The sequence below is a fragment of the Balaenoptera borealis genome (assembly GCF_965194805.1).
Source record: "Balaenoptera borealis genome assembly, contig: HAP1_SCAFFOLD_81, whole genome shotgun sequence".
NCBI lineage: Eukaryota > Metazoa > Chordata > Mammalia > Artiodactyla > Balaenopteridae > Balaenoptera > Balaenoptera borealis.
In genome coordinates, this window is record NW_028123982.1 from 1,023,438 (window position 1) to 1,039,575 (window position 16,138).

At 46.0% G+C, this 16,138-nt stretch overlaps 1 long non-coding RNA gene across 1 annotated transcript in view; it reads left to right on the forward strand.

Moving 5' to 3' along the window:
• Positions 1-239: 239 nt before the first annotated feature.
• Positions 240-16,138, forward strand: part of LOC309621256 — a 144,141-nt gene continuing 128,242 nt past the window's right edge. Inside the window, exon 1 of the long non-coding RNA XR_014239875.1 lies at positions 240-277. This is a non-coding gene — a long non-coding RNA (uncharacterized lncRNA). The remainder of the gene's footprint in view (positions 278-16,138) is intronic.

Genomic DNA, 16,138 nt, shown 5'->3' on the forward strand with positions numbered 1-16,138 from the left:
AAGGGTTCCTGGAGCATTCTGATGACAAGTGCCATGGAGCATTTTAATGAAAGGGGTACTGGAGCATTGTACAGGAATGGTTCATGGATCATCGTGATTACACGGATCATGGAATATTGTGATGACAAGGGTTTTGGAGCATTGCGACAACAGGGGTCATGGAGCATTGTAATAGCAGGGGTGATGGGGCATTGTTATGACAGGGGCATGGAGCATTGTGATGACAGAAGTCATAGAATATTGTGATGACAAGGACCATGGAGCATTGTCATGAAAGGTCTTATCTGGCATTGTGATGAGAGTGGTCATGGAGCATTGTGATAAAAGTTGTCCTGAAGCACTGTTATTACAGGGGCCATGTAGAATTTTGATGACAAAGGCCATGGAGCATTGTGATGACAGGCATCATGGAGCAATTTGAGGAAAGTGGTCATGGAGCATTGTGATGAAATGCGCCATGGAACATTGTGAAGACAAGTGTCCTGGAGCATTGTGATGACAAAGGCCATGGCCAATTCTGATGACAGGTGTCATGGAGCATTGTGATGACAGTGGTCATCTATCATTATGATGAAAGGTATCACGGAGCACTGTGATGACAGGGGCCATGGAGCATTGAGATGACAAGGGCAGGGAACATTGTGATGAGAGTGGTCATGGATCATTGTGATGATATCTGTCATGGAACATTGTGCTGACAGGGGCCATAGAGCATTGTGATGACAGGTGTCGTGTGGCCTTGTGATGACAGTGGTCATAGAGCATTGTGATGAAAAGGGTCATGGAGCAATGTGATTACAGGGGCCATGGAGCATTGTGAATACAAAGATCATGGAGCATTGAGATGACAGGGGTCATGGATCATTGTGATGATAAGGGTCCTGGAACCTTGTGATGACACGGTTCATGGAGCATTGTGATGACAAGGTTCTTCAAGCATTGTGATGACACGGGCATGGAGCATTATGATGACAAGAGTTCTGGAGAATTGTGATGAAAAGGGTATGGAGCACTGTGATTACAGGGGACCAGGAGCATTGTGATTACATGGGCAGTGAATATTGTGATGACAGGGGTTCATGGAGCACTGTGATGACAAGTGTCATGGAACATTGTGATGACAGGGTTCATGGAGCATTGTGATGAGAAGGGCCGTGGAGCATTATGATGATAGGCGTCATGGGGTATTGTGATGAGAGTGGTCATAGAACATTGTGATGAAAGGGATCATGGAGCAATGTGATGAATGTGGTCATAGTTCATTGTGATGATAAGTGTCCAGGAACATTGTGATGACATGGATCATGGAGCATTGTGATGAGAGGTGTCATGGGGCCTTGTGATGACAGTGGTCATCTAGAATTGTGATGAAAGGTAACATGGAGCACTATGATAACAGGGGCCATGGAGCATTGTGATGACAAAGGCCATGGAGCATTTTGATGACAAGTGTCATGGAGCATTGTGATGAGACGGGCATGGAGCATTATGATGCCCAGAGTTCTGGAGCATTGTGGTGACAAGGGCATGGAGCATTGTGATGACAAGGGCCATGGCCAATTCTGATGACAGGTGTCATCGGGCATTGTGATGACAGAGGTTATCTAGCATTGTGATGAAAGGTACCATGGATCACTGTGATAACAGGGGCCATGGAGCATTGTGATGATAAAGGCCATGGAGCATTTTAATGAAAAGTGTCATGGAGAATTGTGATGAGACGGGCATGGAGCATTATGATGACAAGAGTTCTGGAGCATTGCGTTGACAAGGGAATGGAGCATTGTGATTACAGGGACCATGGAGGAGAGTGATGACATCTGTCATGGAACATTGTGCTGACAGGGGCCATGGAGCATTGTGATGACAGGTATAATGTGGCATTGTAATGACAGTGGTCATAGAGCATTGTGATGAAATGGATCATGGAGCAATGTGATTACAGGGACCATGTAGCAATGCGAATGCATAAGCTATGGAGCATTGTGATGACAGGAGTCAAGGAGCATTGTGATGTAAGTGGTCATGGATCATTGTGATGACAAGTGTCCTGGACCATTGTGATGACACGGGTCATGGAGCATTGTGATGGCAAGGGCCATGGCGAATTGTGATGACATGTGTCTTGGGGCATTGTGATGACAGTGGTCATCTAGAATTGTGATAAAAGGTATCATGGAGCACTGTGATGACAGGGGCCATGGAGTATTGTAATGACAAGGCCATGGAACATTGTGATGACAAGTATCATGGAGCTTTGTGATGACACGAGCATTCATCATTATGATGACAAGAGTTCTGGAGCATTGTGATGACAAGGGCATGGAGCATTGTGATTACAGGGTCATGGAGCATTGTGATTAAAGGGGCCATGGAGCATTTTGATGACAAGGGCAGGCGAACATTTTGATTACATTGGTAATGGAGCATTGTGATGACATGGGCAGGGAACATTGTGAAGACAGGTGTAATGGAACATTGTGATTACAGGGGACATGGAGCATTTTGATGACATGGGCAGGCAACATTGTGATGACAGTGGTCATGGAGCATTGGGATGAAAGGGGTCATGGAGCACTGTGATCACAGGGGCCATGTATAATTGTGATGACAAAGGCCAGGGAGCATTGTGATGACAGTTGTCATGGAGCATTGTGTTGAAAGGGGCATGGAGCATTGTGACGACAATGGTCATGGAGCATTGTGATGACTGGTATCATGGAGCATTGTTTTGAAAAAGGTCATGGGGAGTGTAATGACAAGTATCATGGAGGATGTGATGAAAGGAGTCATGGAGCATTGTGATTAAATGGATCATGAGGCATTTTGATGACAAGAGTCATGGAGCATTGTGATGACAAGGGGTATGGAGCATTGTGATGACTGGGGTCATGGAGCATTGTGATGAAAGGGGTCATGGATCACTACGATGACATGGGTAATGGAGCATTGTGATGATATGAGCATGGAGCATTGTGATGACAGGGGCCAGGGAGCATTGAGATGACAAGGGCAGGGAATACTGTGATGACAGCAGTCATGGATCATTGTGATGATACCTGTCATGGAACATTGTGCTGACAGGGGCTATAGAGCATTGTGATGACAGGTGTCATGTGGCATTGTGATGACAGTGGTCATAGAGCATTGTGATGACAGGGGTCAAGGAGCATTGTGATGAAAGTGGTCATGGAGCACTGTGATGACACGGGCATGGAGAATTATGATGACAAGAGTTCTGGAGCAATGTGATGACAAGGGTATGGAGCATTGTGATTACAGGGGACCAGGAGCATTGTGATTACATGGGCAGTGAATATTGTGATGACAGGGGTCATGGAGCACTGTGATGGGAGGGGCCTTGGAGCATTATGGTGATAGGCGTCATGGGGCATTGTGATGACAGCAGTCTTGGAGCATTGTGATGAAAGGGATCATGGAGCAATGTGATTAAAGGAGCCATGGAGCATTGTGAATGCATAGGCCATGGAGCAATGAAATGACAGGGGTCAAGGAGCATTGTGATGTAAGTTGTCATGGAGCATTGTGATGACAAGTGTCCATGAACATTGTGATGACATGGTTCATGGAGCATTGTGATGACAAGTGCCATGGCGAATTGTGATGACAGTGGTCATGTAGAATTGTAATGAAAGTTATCATGGAGGATTCTGACGACAGGGGCCGTGGAGCACTGTGATGACAGTGGTCATCTAGAATTGTGATGAAATATACCAGGGAGCATTGTGATGACAGGGGTCATGGATCACCGCAATTATAGGGGCCATGGAGCATTGTGAATACAAAGATCATGGAGCATTGAGATGACAGGGGTCATGGATCATTGTGATGACAAGAGTCCTGGAACCTTGTGATGACACGGTTCATGGAGCATTGTGATGACAAGGTTCTTCAAGCATTGTGATGACACGGGCATGGAGCATTATGATGACAAGAGTTCTGGAGCATTGTGATGAAAAGGGTATGGAGCACTTTGATTACAGGGGACCAGGAGCATTGTGATGACATGGGCAGTGAATATTGTGATGACAGGGGTTCGTGGAGCACTGTGATGACAAGTGTCATGGAACATTGTGATGACAGGGTTCATGGAGCATTGTGATGAGAGGGGCCTTGGAGCATTATGATGATAGGCGTCATGGGGTATTGTGATGAGAGTGGTCATAGAACATTGTGATGAAAGGGATCATGGAGCAATGTGATTAAAGGGGCCATGGAGCATTTTGAATGCATAGGCCATGGAGCAGTGTGATGACAGGGGTCATGGAGCATTGTGATGAATGTGGTCATAGTTCATTGTGATGATAAGTGTCCAGGAACATTGTGATGACATGGATCATGGAGCATTGTGAAGACAAGGGCCATGGTGAATTGTGATGACAGGTGTCATGGGGCATTGTGATGACAGTGGTCATCTAGAATTGAGATGAAAGGTAACATGGAGCACTGTGATAACAGGTGCCATGGAGCATTGTGATGACAAAGGCCATGGAGCATTTTGATGACAAGTGTCATGGAGCATTGTGATGAGACGGGCATGGAGCATTATGATGCCAAGAGTTCTGGAGCATTGTGGTGACAAGGGCATGGAGCATTGTGATGACAAAGGCCATGGAGCATTTTGACGACCAGAGTCATGGAACATTGTGATGACAGGGATAATGGAGCATTGTGATGACAAGGGCTATGGAGCATTGTGATGACTGGGGTCATGGAGCATTGTGATGAAAGGGGTCATGGATCACTACGATGACATGGGTAATGGAGCATTGTGATGATATGAGCATGGAGAATTGTGAGGGCAGGGGCCAGGGAGCATTGAGATGACAAGGGCAGGGAACATTTTGATGACAGCAGTCATGGATCACTGTGATGACACCTGTCATGGAATATTGTGCTGACAGGGGCTATAGAGCATTGTGATGAAAGTTGTCATGTGGCATTGTGATGACAGTGGTCATAGAGCATTGTGATGAAAAGGATCATGGAACAATGTGATTACAGGGGCCATGGAGCATTGTGAATACATAGGCCATGGAGCATTGTGATGACAGGGGTCAAGGAGCATTGTGATGAAAGTGGACATGGAGCACTGTGATGACACGGGCATGGAGCATTATGATGACAAGAGTTCTGGAGCATTGTGATGACAAGGGTATGGAGCATTGTGATTACAGGGGACCAGAAGCATTGTGATTACATGGGCAGTGAATATTGTGATGACAGGGGTTCATGGAGCACTGTGTTGACTAGTGTCATGGATCATTCTGATGACAGGGATCATGGAGCATTGTGATGAGAGGGGCCTTGGAGCATTATGATGATAGGCGTCATGGGGCATTTTGATGACAGCGGTCTTGGAGCTTTGTGATTAAAGGGATCATGGAGCAATGTGATTACAGGGGCCATGGAGCATTGTGAACGCATAGGCCATGGAGCAATGAAACGACAGGGGTCAAGGAGCATTGTGATGTAAGTTGTCATGGAGCATTGTGATCACAAGTGTCCATGAATATTGTGATGACATCGTTCATGGAGCATTGTGATGACAGGTGTCATGGGGAATTGTGATGACAGTGGTCATGTAGAATTGTAATGAAAAGTATCATGGAGGACTCTGATGACAGGGGCCGTGGAGCACTGTGATGACAGTGGTCATCTAGAATTGTGATGAAATATACCAGGGAGTATTGTGATGACAGGGGTCATGGATCACCGCAATTATAGGGGCCATGGAGCATTGTGAATACAAAGATCATGGAGCATTGAGATGACAGGGGTCATGGATCATTGTGATGACAAGTGTCCTGGAACCTTGTGATGACACGGTTCATGGAGCATTGTGATGACAAGGTTCTTCAAGCATTGTGATGACACGGGCATGGAGCATTATGATGACAAGAGTTCTGAAGCATTGTGATGAAAAGGGTATGGAGCACTGTGATTACAGGGGACCAGGAGCATTGTGATTACATGGGCAGTGAATATTGTGATGACAGGGGTTCATGGAGCACTGTGATGACAAGTGTCATGGAACATTGTGATGACAGGGTTCATGGAGCATTGTGATGAGAGGGGCCTTGGAGCATTATGATGATAGGCGTCATGGGGTATTGTGATGAGAGTGGTCATAGAACATTGTGATGAAAGGGATCATGGAGCAATGTGATTAAAGGGGCCATGGAGCATTTTGAATGCATAGGCCATGGAGCAGTGTGATGACAGGGGTCATGGATCACCGCAATTATAGGGGCCATGTAGCATTGTGAATACAAAGATCATGGAGCATTGAGATGACAGGGTTCATGGAGTATTGTAATGACAAGGCCATGGAACATTGTAATGACAAGTGTCATGGAGCTTTGTGATGACACGAGCATTCATCATTATGATGACAAGAGTTCTGGAGCATTGTGATGACAAGGGCATGGAGCATTGTGATTACAGGGTCATGGAGCATTGTGATGACAACTGTCATGGAACATTGTGATGACAGGGTTCATGGAGCATTGTGATTAAAGGGGCCATGGAGCATTTTGATGACAAGGGCAGGCGAACATTTTGATTACATTGATAATGGAGCATTGTGCTGACATGGGCGGGGAACATTGTGAAGACAGGTGTAATGGAACATTGTGATTACAGGGGACATGGAGCATTTTGATGACATGGGCAGGAAACATTGTGATGACAGGTGTCTTGGAGCATTGTGAAGACAATTGTCATGTAACTTTGTGCTGACAGGGATCATTGAGCATTGTGATGACAGGCGTACTGGAGCCTTCTTAGGAATGGTGTCATGAGTCATTGTGATTACAGCGATCATGGAACATTGTGATGACAGTGGTCATGGAGCATTGTGATGAAAGGGGTCATGGAGCACTGTCATCACAGGAGCCATGTATAATTGTGATGACAAAGGCCATGGAGCATTGTGATGACAGTTGTCATGGAGCATTGTGTTGAAAGGGGCATGGAGCATTGTGACGACAATGGTCATGGAGCATTGTGATGACTGGTATCATGGAGCATTGTTCTGAAAAAGGTCATGGGGCAGTGTAATGACAAGTATCATAGAGGATGTGATGAATGGAGTCATGGAGCATTGTGATTAAATGGATCATGAGGCATTTTGATGACAAGAGTCATGGTACATTGTGATGACAGGGTTAATGGAGCATTGTGATGACAAGGTCTATGGAGCATTGTGATGACTGGGGTCATGGGGCATGGTGATGACAGTGGTCATGGAGCATTGTGATGACGAAGACCACGGGGCATGGTGATGACAGTGGTCATGGAGCATTGTGATGACAAAGACCACGGAGCATTGTGATGACAGGTGTCATGCAGCATTGTGATGAAATGGGTCATGGAGCACTGTGATTACAGGGGCCATGTATAATTGTGATGACAAAAGCCATGGAGAATTGTGATGACAGTTGTCATGGAGCATTGTGTTGAAAGGGGCATGGAGCATTGTGACGACAATGGTCATGGAGCATTGTGATGACTGGTATCATGGAGCATTGTTTTGAAAAAGGTCATGGGGCAGTGTAATGACAAGTATCATGGAGGATGTGATGAAAGGAGTCATGGAGCATTGAGATTAAATGGATCATGAGGCATTTTGATGACAAGAGTCATGGAGCATTGTGATGACAAGGGGTATGGAGCATTGTGATGACAGGTGTCATGCAGCATTGTGATGAAAGGCGTCATGGATCACTACGATGACATGGGTAATGGAGCATTGTGATGATACGGGCATGGAGCAATGTGATGACAGGGGTCATGCAGCATTGTGATGACAGGGGCCATGCAGCATTGTGATGACATGGGCATGGAGCATAGTGATGACAAGAGTTCTGGAGCATTTTGATGACAAGGGCATGGATCATTGTGATGACAGGGGCCATGAAGCATTGAGATGACAAGGGAATGGAGCATTGTGATGAAAGCGGTCCTGGAGAATTGTGAGGAAACGGGTCATGGATTATTGTGATGGAAGGGTTCCTGGAGCATTCTGATGACAAGCGCCATGGAGCATTTTAATGAAAGGGGTACTGGAGCATTGTACAGAAATGGTTCATGGATCATCGTGATTACACGGATCATGGAATATTGTGATGACAAGGGTTTCGGAGCATTGTGACGACAGGGGTCATGGAGCATTGTAATAGCAGGGGTGATGGGGCATTGTGATGACAGGGGCATGGAGCATTGTGATGACAGAAGTCATAGAATATTGTGATGACAAGGGCCATGGAGCATTGTCATGAAAGGTCTTATCTGGCATTGTGATGAGAGTGGTCATGGAGCATTGTGATAAAAGTTGTCCTGAAGCACTGTTATTACAGGGGCCATGTAGAATTTTGATGACAAAGGCCATGGAGCATTTTGATGACAGGTATCATGGAGCAATTTGATGAAAGTGGACATGGAGCATTGTGATGAAATGGGCCATGGAACATTGTGAAGACAAGTGTCCTGGAGCATTGTGATGACAAGGGCCATGGCCAATTCTGATGACAGGTGTCATGGAGCATTGTGATGACAGTGGTCATCTATCATTATGATGAAAGGTATCACGGAGCACTGTGATGACAGGGGCCATGGAGCATTGTGATGACACGGGCATGGAGCATTATGATGAGAAGTGATCTGGAGCATTGCGATGACAAGGGTATGGAGCATTGCGATTACAGGGGCCAGGGAGCATTGTGAAGAATGTGGTCATAGTTCATTGTGATGATAAGTGTCCATGAACATTGTGATGACATGGTTCATGGAGCATTGTGATGACAAGTGCCATGGCGAATTGTGATGACAGGTGTCATGGGGCATTGTGATGACAGTGGTCATGTAGAATTGTAATGAAAGGTATCATGGAGGACTCTGATGACAGGGGCCGTGGAGCACTGTGATGACAGTGGTCATCTAGAATTGTGATGAAATATACCAGGGAGCATTGTGATGACAGGGGTCATGGATCACCGCAATTATAGGGGCCATGGAGCATTGTGAATACAAAGATCATGGAGCATTGAGATGACAGGGGTCATGGATCATTGTTATGACAAGGGTCCTGGAACCTTGTGATGACACGGTTCATGGAGCATTGTGATGACAAGGTTCTTCAAGCATTGTGATGACACGGGCATGGAGCATTATGATGACAAGAGTTCTGGAGCAATGTGATGAAAAGGGTATGGAGCACTGTGATTAAAGGGGACCAGGAGCATTGTGATTACATGGGCAGTGAATATTGTGATGACAGAGGTTCATGGAGCACTGTGATGACAAGTGTCATGGAACATGTGATGACAGGGTTCATGGAGCATTGTGATGAGAGGGGCTTTGGAGCATTATGATGATAGGCGTCATGGGGTATTGTGATGAGAGTGGTCATAGAACATTGTGATGAAAGGGATCATGGAGCAATGTGATTACAGGGGCCATGGAGCATTTTGAATGCATAGTCCATAGAGCAGTGTGATGACAGGGGTCATGGAGCATTGTGATGAATGTGGTCATAGTTCATTGTGATGATAAGTGTCCAGGAACATTGTGATGACATGGATCATGGAGCATTGTGATGACAAGGGCCATGGCGAATTGTGATGACAGGTGTCATGGGGCATTGTGATGACAGTGGTCATCGAGAATTATGAGGAAAGGTAACATGGAGCACTGTGATAACAGGGGCCATGGAGCATTGTGAAAGCAAAGGCCATGGAGCATTTTGATGACAAGTGTCATGGAGCATTGTGATGAGACGGGCATGGAGCATTATGATGCCAAGAGTACTGTTCATTGTGGTGACAAGGGCATGGAGCATTGTGATGACAAGGGCCATGGCCAATTCTGATGACAGGTGTCCTCGGGCATTGTGATGACAGAGGTTATCTAGCATTGTGATGAAAGGTACCATGGATCACTGTGATAACAGGGGCCATGGAGCGTTGTGATGATAAAGGCCATGGAGCATTTTAATGAAAAGTGTCATGGAGAATTGTGATGAGACGGGCATGGAGCATTATGATGACAAGAGTTCTGGAGCATTGCGTTGACAAGGGAATGGAGCATTGTGATTACAGGGACCATGGAGGAGAGTGATGACATCTGTCATGGAACATTGTGCTGACAGGGGCCATGGAGCATTGTGATGACAGGTATAATGTGGCATTGTAATGACAGTGGTCATAGAGCATTGTGATGAAATGGATCATGGAGCAATGTGATTACAGGGACCATGTAGCATTGCGAATGCATAGGCTATGGAGCATTGTGATGACAGGAGTCAAGGAGCATTGTGATGTAAGTGGTCATGGATCATTGTGATGACAAGTGTCCTGGACCATTGTGATGACACGGGTCATGGAGCATTGTGATGGCAAGGGCCATGGCGAATTGTGATGACATGTGTCTTGGGGCATTGTGATGACAGTGGTCATCTAGAATTGTGATAAAAGGTATCATGGAGTACTGTGATGACAGGGGCCATGGAGTGTTGTAATGACAAGGCCATGGAACATTGTGATGACAAGTATCATGGAGCTTTGTGATGACACGAGCATTCATCATTATGATGACAAGAGTTCTGGAGCATTGTGATGACAAGGGCATGGAGCATTGTGATTACAGGGTCATGGAGCATTGTGATGACAACTGTCATGGAACATTGTGATGACAGGGTTCATGGAGCATTGTGATTAAAGGGGCCATGGAGCATTTTGATGACAAGGGCAGGCAAACATTTTGATTACATTGGTAATGGAGCATTGTGATGACATGGGCAGGGAACATTGTGAAGACAGGTGTAATGGAACATTGTGATTACAGGGGACATGGAGCATTTTGATGACATGGGCAGGCAACATTGTGATGACAGGTGTCATGGAGCATTGTGATGACAATTGTCATGGAACGTTGTGCTGACAGGGATCATGGAGCATTGTGATGAGACGGTCATTGGAGCATTGTGATGACAGGCGTACTGGAGCCTTCTGAGGAAAGGTGTCATGAGTCATTGTGATTACAGCGATCATGGAACATTGTGATGACAGTGGTCATGGAGCATTGTAATGACAGGGGCCATGGAGCATTGTGATGACAGGGGTCATGGGGCATTGTGATGACAGTGGTCATGGAGCATTGTGATGAAAGGGGTCATGGAGCACTGTGATCACAGGGGCCATGTATAATTGTGATGACAAAGGCCATGGAGCATTGTGATGACAGTTGTCATGGAGCATTGTGTTGAAAGGGGCATGGAGCATTGTGACGACAATGGTCATGGAGCATTGTGATGACTGGTATCATGGAGCATTGTTCTGAAAGAGGTCATGGGGCAGTGTAATGACAAGTATCATGGAGGATGTGATGAAAGGAGTCATGGAGCATTGTGATTAAATGGATCATGAGGCATTTTGATGACAAGAGTCATGGAACATTGTGATGACAGAGTTAATGGAGCATTGTGATGACAAGGGCTATGGAGCATTGTGATGACTGGGGTCATGGAGATTGTGATGAAAGGGGTCATGGATCACTACGATGACATGGGTAATGGAGCATTGTGATGATATGAGCATGGAGCATTGTGATGACAGGGGCCAGGGAGCATTGAGATGACAAGGGCAGGGAAAATTGTGATGACAGCAGTCATGGATCATTGTGATGATACCTGTCATGGAACATTGTGCTGACAGGGGCTATAGAGCATTGTGATGACAGGTGTCATGTGGCATTGTGATGACAGTGGTCATAGAGCATTGTGATGACAGGGGTCAAGGAGCATTGTGATGACACGGGCATGGAGCATTGTGAATACATAGGCCATGGAGCATTGTGATGACAGGGGTCAAGGAGCATTGTGATGAAAGTGGACATGGAGCACTGTGATGACACGGGCATGCAGCATTATGATGACAAGAGTTCTGGAGCATTGTGAAGAAAAGTGTATGGAGCATTGTGATTACAGGGGACCAGGAGCATTGTGATTACATGGGCAGTGAATATTGTGATGACAGGGGTCATGGAGCACTGTGATGACTAGTGTCATGGAACATTGTGATGACAGGGATCATGGAGCATTGTGATGAGAGGGGCCTTGGAGCATTATGATGATAGGCGTCATGGGGTATTGTGATGAGAGTGGCCATAGATCATTAGAACATTGTGATGAAAGGGATCATGGAGCAATGTGATTACAGGGGCCATGGAGCATTGTGAATGCATAGGCCATGGAGCAATGACATGACAGGGGTCAAGGAGCATTGTGATGTAAGTTGTCATGGAGCATTGTGATGACTATTGTCCATGAACATTGTGATGACATGGTTCATGGAGCATTGTGATGACAGGTGTCATGTGGAATTGTGATGAGAGCGGTCATATAGAATTGTGATGAAAGGTATCATGGAGCACTCTGATGACAGGGGCCGTGGAGCACTGTGATGACAGTGGTCATCTAGAATTGTGATGAAATATACCAGGGAGCATTGTGATGACAGGGGTCATGGATCAACGCAATTATGGGGGCCATGGAGCATTGTGAATACAAAGATCATGGAGCATTGAGATGACAGGGGTCATGGACCATTGTGATGACAAGGGTCCAGGAATCTTGTGATGACACGGTTCATGGAGCATTGTGATGACAAGGTTCTTCAAGCATTGTGATGACACGGGCATGGAGCATTATGATGACAAGAGTTCTGGAGCATTGCGATGACAAGGGTATGGAGCATTGCGATTACAGGGGCCAGGGAGCATTGAGATGACAAGGGCAGGGAACATTGTGATGACAGCGGTCATGGATCATTGTGATGATATCTGTCATGGAACATTGTGCTGACAGGGGCCATAGAGCATTGTGATGACAGGTGTCGTGTGGCCTTGTGATGACAGTGGTCATAGAGCATTGTGATGAAAAGGATCATGGAGCAATGTGATTACAGGGGCCATGGAGCATTGTGAATACATAGGCCATGGAGCATTGCGATGACAGGGGTCAAGGAGCATTGTGATAAAAGTGGTCATGGAGCATTGTGATGACACGAGCATGGAGCATTATGATGACAAGAGTTCTGGAGCATTGTGATGATAAGGGTATGGAGCATTGTGATTACAGGGGACCAGGATCATTGTGATTACATGGGCAGTGAATATTGTGATGACAGGGGTTCATGGAGCACTGTGATGACAAGTGTCATGGAACATTGTGATGACAGGGTTCATGGAGCATTGTGATGAGAGGGGCCTTGGAGCATTATGATGATAGGCGTCATGGGGTATTGTGATGAGAGTGGTCATAGAACATTGTGATGAAAGGGATCATGGAGCAATGTGATGAATGTGGTCATAGTTCATTGTGATGATAAGTGTCCAGGAACATTGTGATGACATGGATCATGGAGCATTGTGATGACAAGGGCCATGGCGACTTGTGATGACAGGTGTCATGGGGAATTGTGATGACAGTGGTCATCTAGAATTGTGATGAAAGGTAAGATGGAGCACTGTGATAACAGGGGCCATGGAGCATTGTGATAACAAAGGCCATGGAGCATTTTGATGACAAGTGTCATGAAGCATTGTGATGAGACGGGCATGGAGCATTATGATGCCAAGAGTTCTGGAGCATTGTGGTGACAAGGGCATGGAGCATTGCGATGACAAGTGTCATGGAGCATTGTGATGAGACGGGCATGGAGCATTATGATGCCAAGAGTTCTGGAGCATTGTGGTGACAAGGGCATGGAGCATTGTGATGACAAGGGCCATGGCCAATTCTGATGACAGGTGTCATCGGGCATTGTGATGCCAGAGGTTATCTAGCATTGTGATGAAAGGTACCATGGATCACTGTGATAACAGGGGCCATGGAGCATTGTGATGATAAAGGCCATGGAGCATTTTAATGAAAAGTGTCATGGAGAATTGTGATGAGACGGGCATGGAGCATTATGATGACAAGAGTTCTGGAGCATTGCCTTGACAAGGGAATGGAGCATTGTGATTACAGGGACCATGGAGGATAGTGATGACATCTGTCATGGAACATTGTGCTGACAGGGGCCATGGAGCATTGTGATGACAGGTATAATGTGGCATTGTAATGACAGTGGTCATAGAGCATTGTGATGAAATGGATCATGGAGCAATGTGATTACAGGAACCATGTAGCATTGCGAATGCATAGGCCATGGAGCATTGTGATGACAGGAGTCAAGGAGCATTGTGATGTAAGTGGTCATGGATCATTGTGATGACAAGTGTCCTGGACCATTGTGATGACACGGGTCATGGAGCATTGTGATGGCAAGGGCCATGGCGAATTGTGATGACATGTGTCTTGGGGCATTGTGATGACAGTGGTCATCTAGAATTGTGATAAAAGGTATCATGGAGCACTGTGATGACAGGGGCCATGGAGTATTGTAATGACAGGCCATGGAACATTGTGATGACAAGTATCATGGAGTTTTGTGATGACACGAGCATTCATCATTATGATGACAAGAGTTCTGGAGCATTGTGATGACAAGGGCATGGAGCATTGTGATTACAGGGTCATGGAGCATTGTGATGACAACTGTCATGGAACATTGTGATGACAGGGTTCATGGAGCATTGTGATTAAAGGGGCCATGGAGCATTTTGATGACAAGGGCAGGCGAACATTTTGATTACATTGGTAATGGAGCATTGGGATGACATGGGCAGGGAACATTGTGAAGACAGGTGTAATGGAACATTGTGATTACAGGGGACATGGAGCATTTGGATGACATGGGCAGGCAACATTGTGATGACAGGTGTCATGGAGCATTGGGATGACAATTGTCATGGAACGTTGTGCTGACAGGGATCATGGAGCAATGTGATGAGACGGTCATTGGAGCATTGTGATGACAGGCGTACTGGAGCCTTCTGAGGAAAGGTGTCATGGGTCATTGTGATTACAGCGATCATGGAACATTGTGATGACAGTGGTCTTGGAGCATTGTAATGACAGGGGCCATGGAGCATTGTGATGACAGGGGTCATGGGGCATTGTGATGACAGTGGTCATGGAGCATTGTGATGAAAGTGGTCATGGAGCACTGTGCTCACAGGAGCCATGGATTATTGTGATGACAAAGGCCATGGAGCATTGTGATGACAGTTGTCATGGAGCATTGTGTTGAAAGGGGCATGGAGCATTGTGACGACAATGGTCATGGAGCATTGTGATGACTGGTATCATGGAGCATTGTTCTGAAAAAGGTCATGGGGCAGTTTAATGACAACTATCATGGAGGATGTGATGAAAGGAGTCATGGAGCATTGTGATTAAATGGATCATGAGGCATTTTGATGACAAGAGTCATGGAACATTGTGATGACAGGGCTAATGGAGCATTGTGATGACAAGGGCTATGGAGCATTGTGATGACAGGTGTAATGCAGCATTGTGATGAAAGGGGTCATGGATCACTACGATGACATGGGTAATGGAGCATTGTGATGATACGGGCATGGAGCATTGTGATGACAGGGGTCATGCAGCATTGTGATGACAGGGGCCATGCAGCATTGTGATGACATGGGCATGGAGCATAGTGATGACAAGAGTTCTGGAGCATTTTGATGACAAGGGCATGGATCATTGTGATGACAGGGGCCATGAAGCATTGAGATGACAAGGGAATGGAGCATTGTGATGAAAGCGGTCCTGGAGAATTGTGAGGAAACGGGTCATGGATTATTGTGATGGAAGGGTTCCTGGAGCATTCTGATGACAAGTGCCATGGAGCATTTTAATGAAAGGGGTACTGGAGCATTGTACAGAAATGGTTCATGGATCATCGTGATTACACGGATCATGGAATATTGTGATGACAAGGGTTTCGGAGCATTGTAATAGCAGGGGTGATGGGGCATTGTGATGACAGGGGCATGGAGCATTGTGATGACAGAAGTCATAGAATATTGTGATGACAAGGGCCATGGAGCATTGTCATGAAAGGTCTTATCTGGCACTGTGATGAGAGTGGTCATGGAGCATTGTGATAAAAGTTGTCCTGAAGCACTGTTATTACAGGGGCCATGTAGAATTTTGATGACA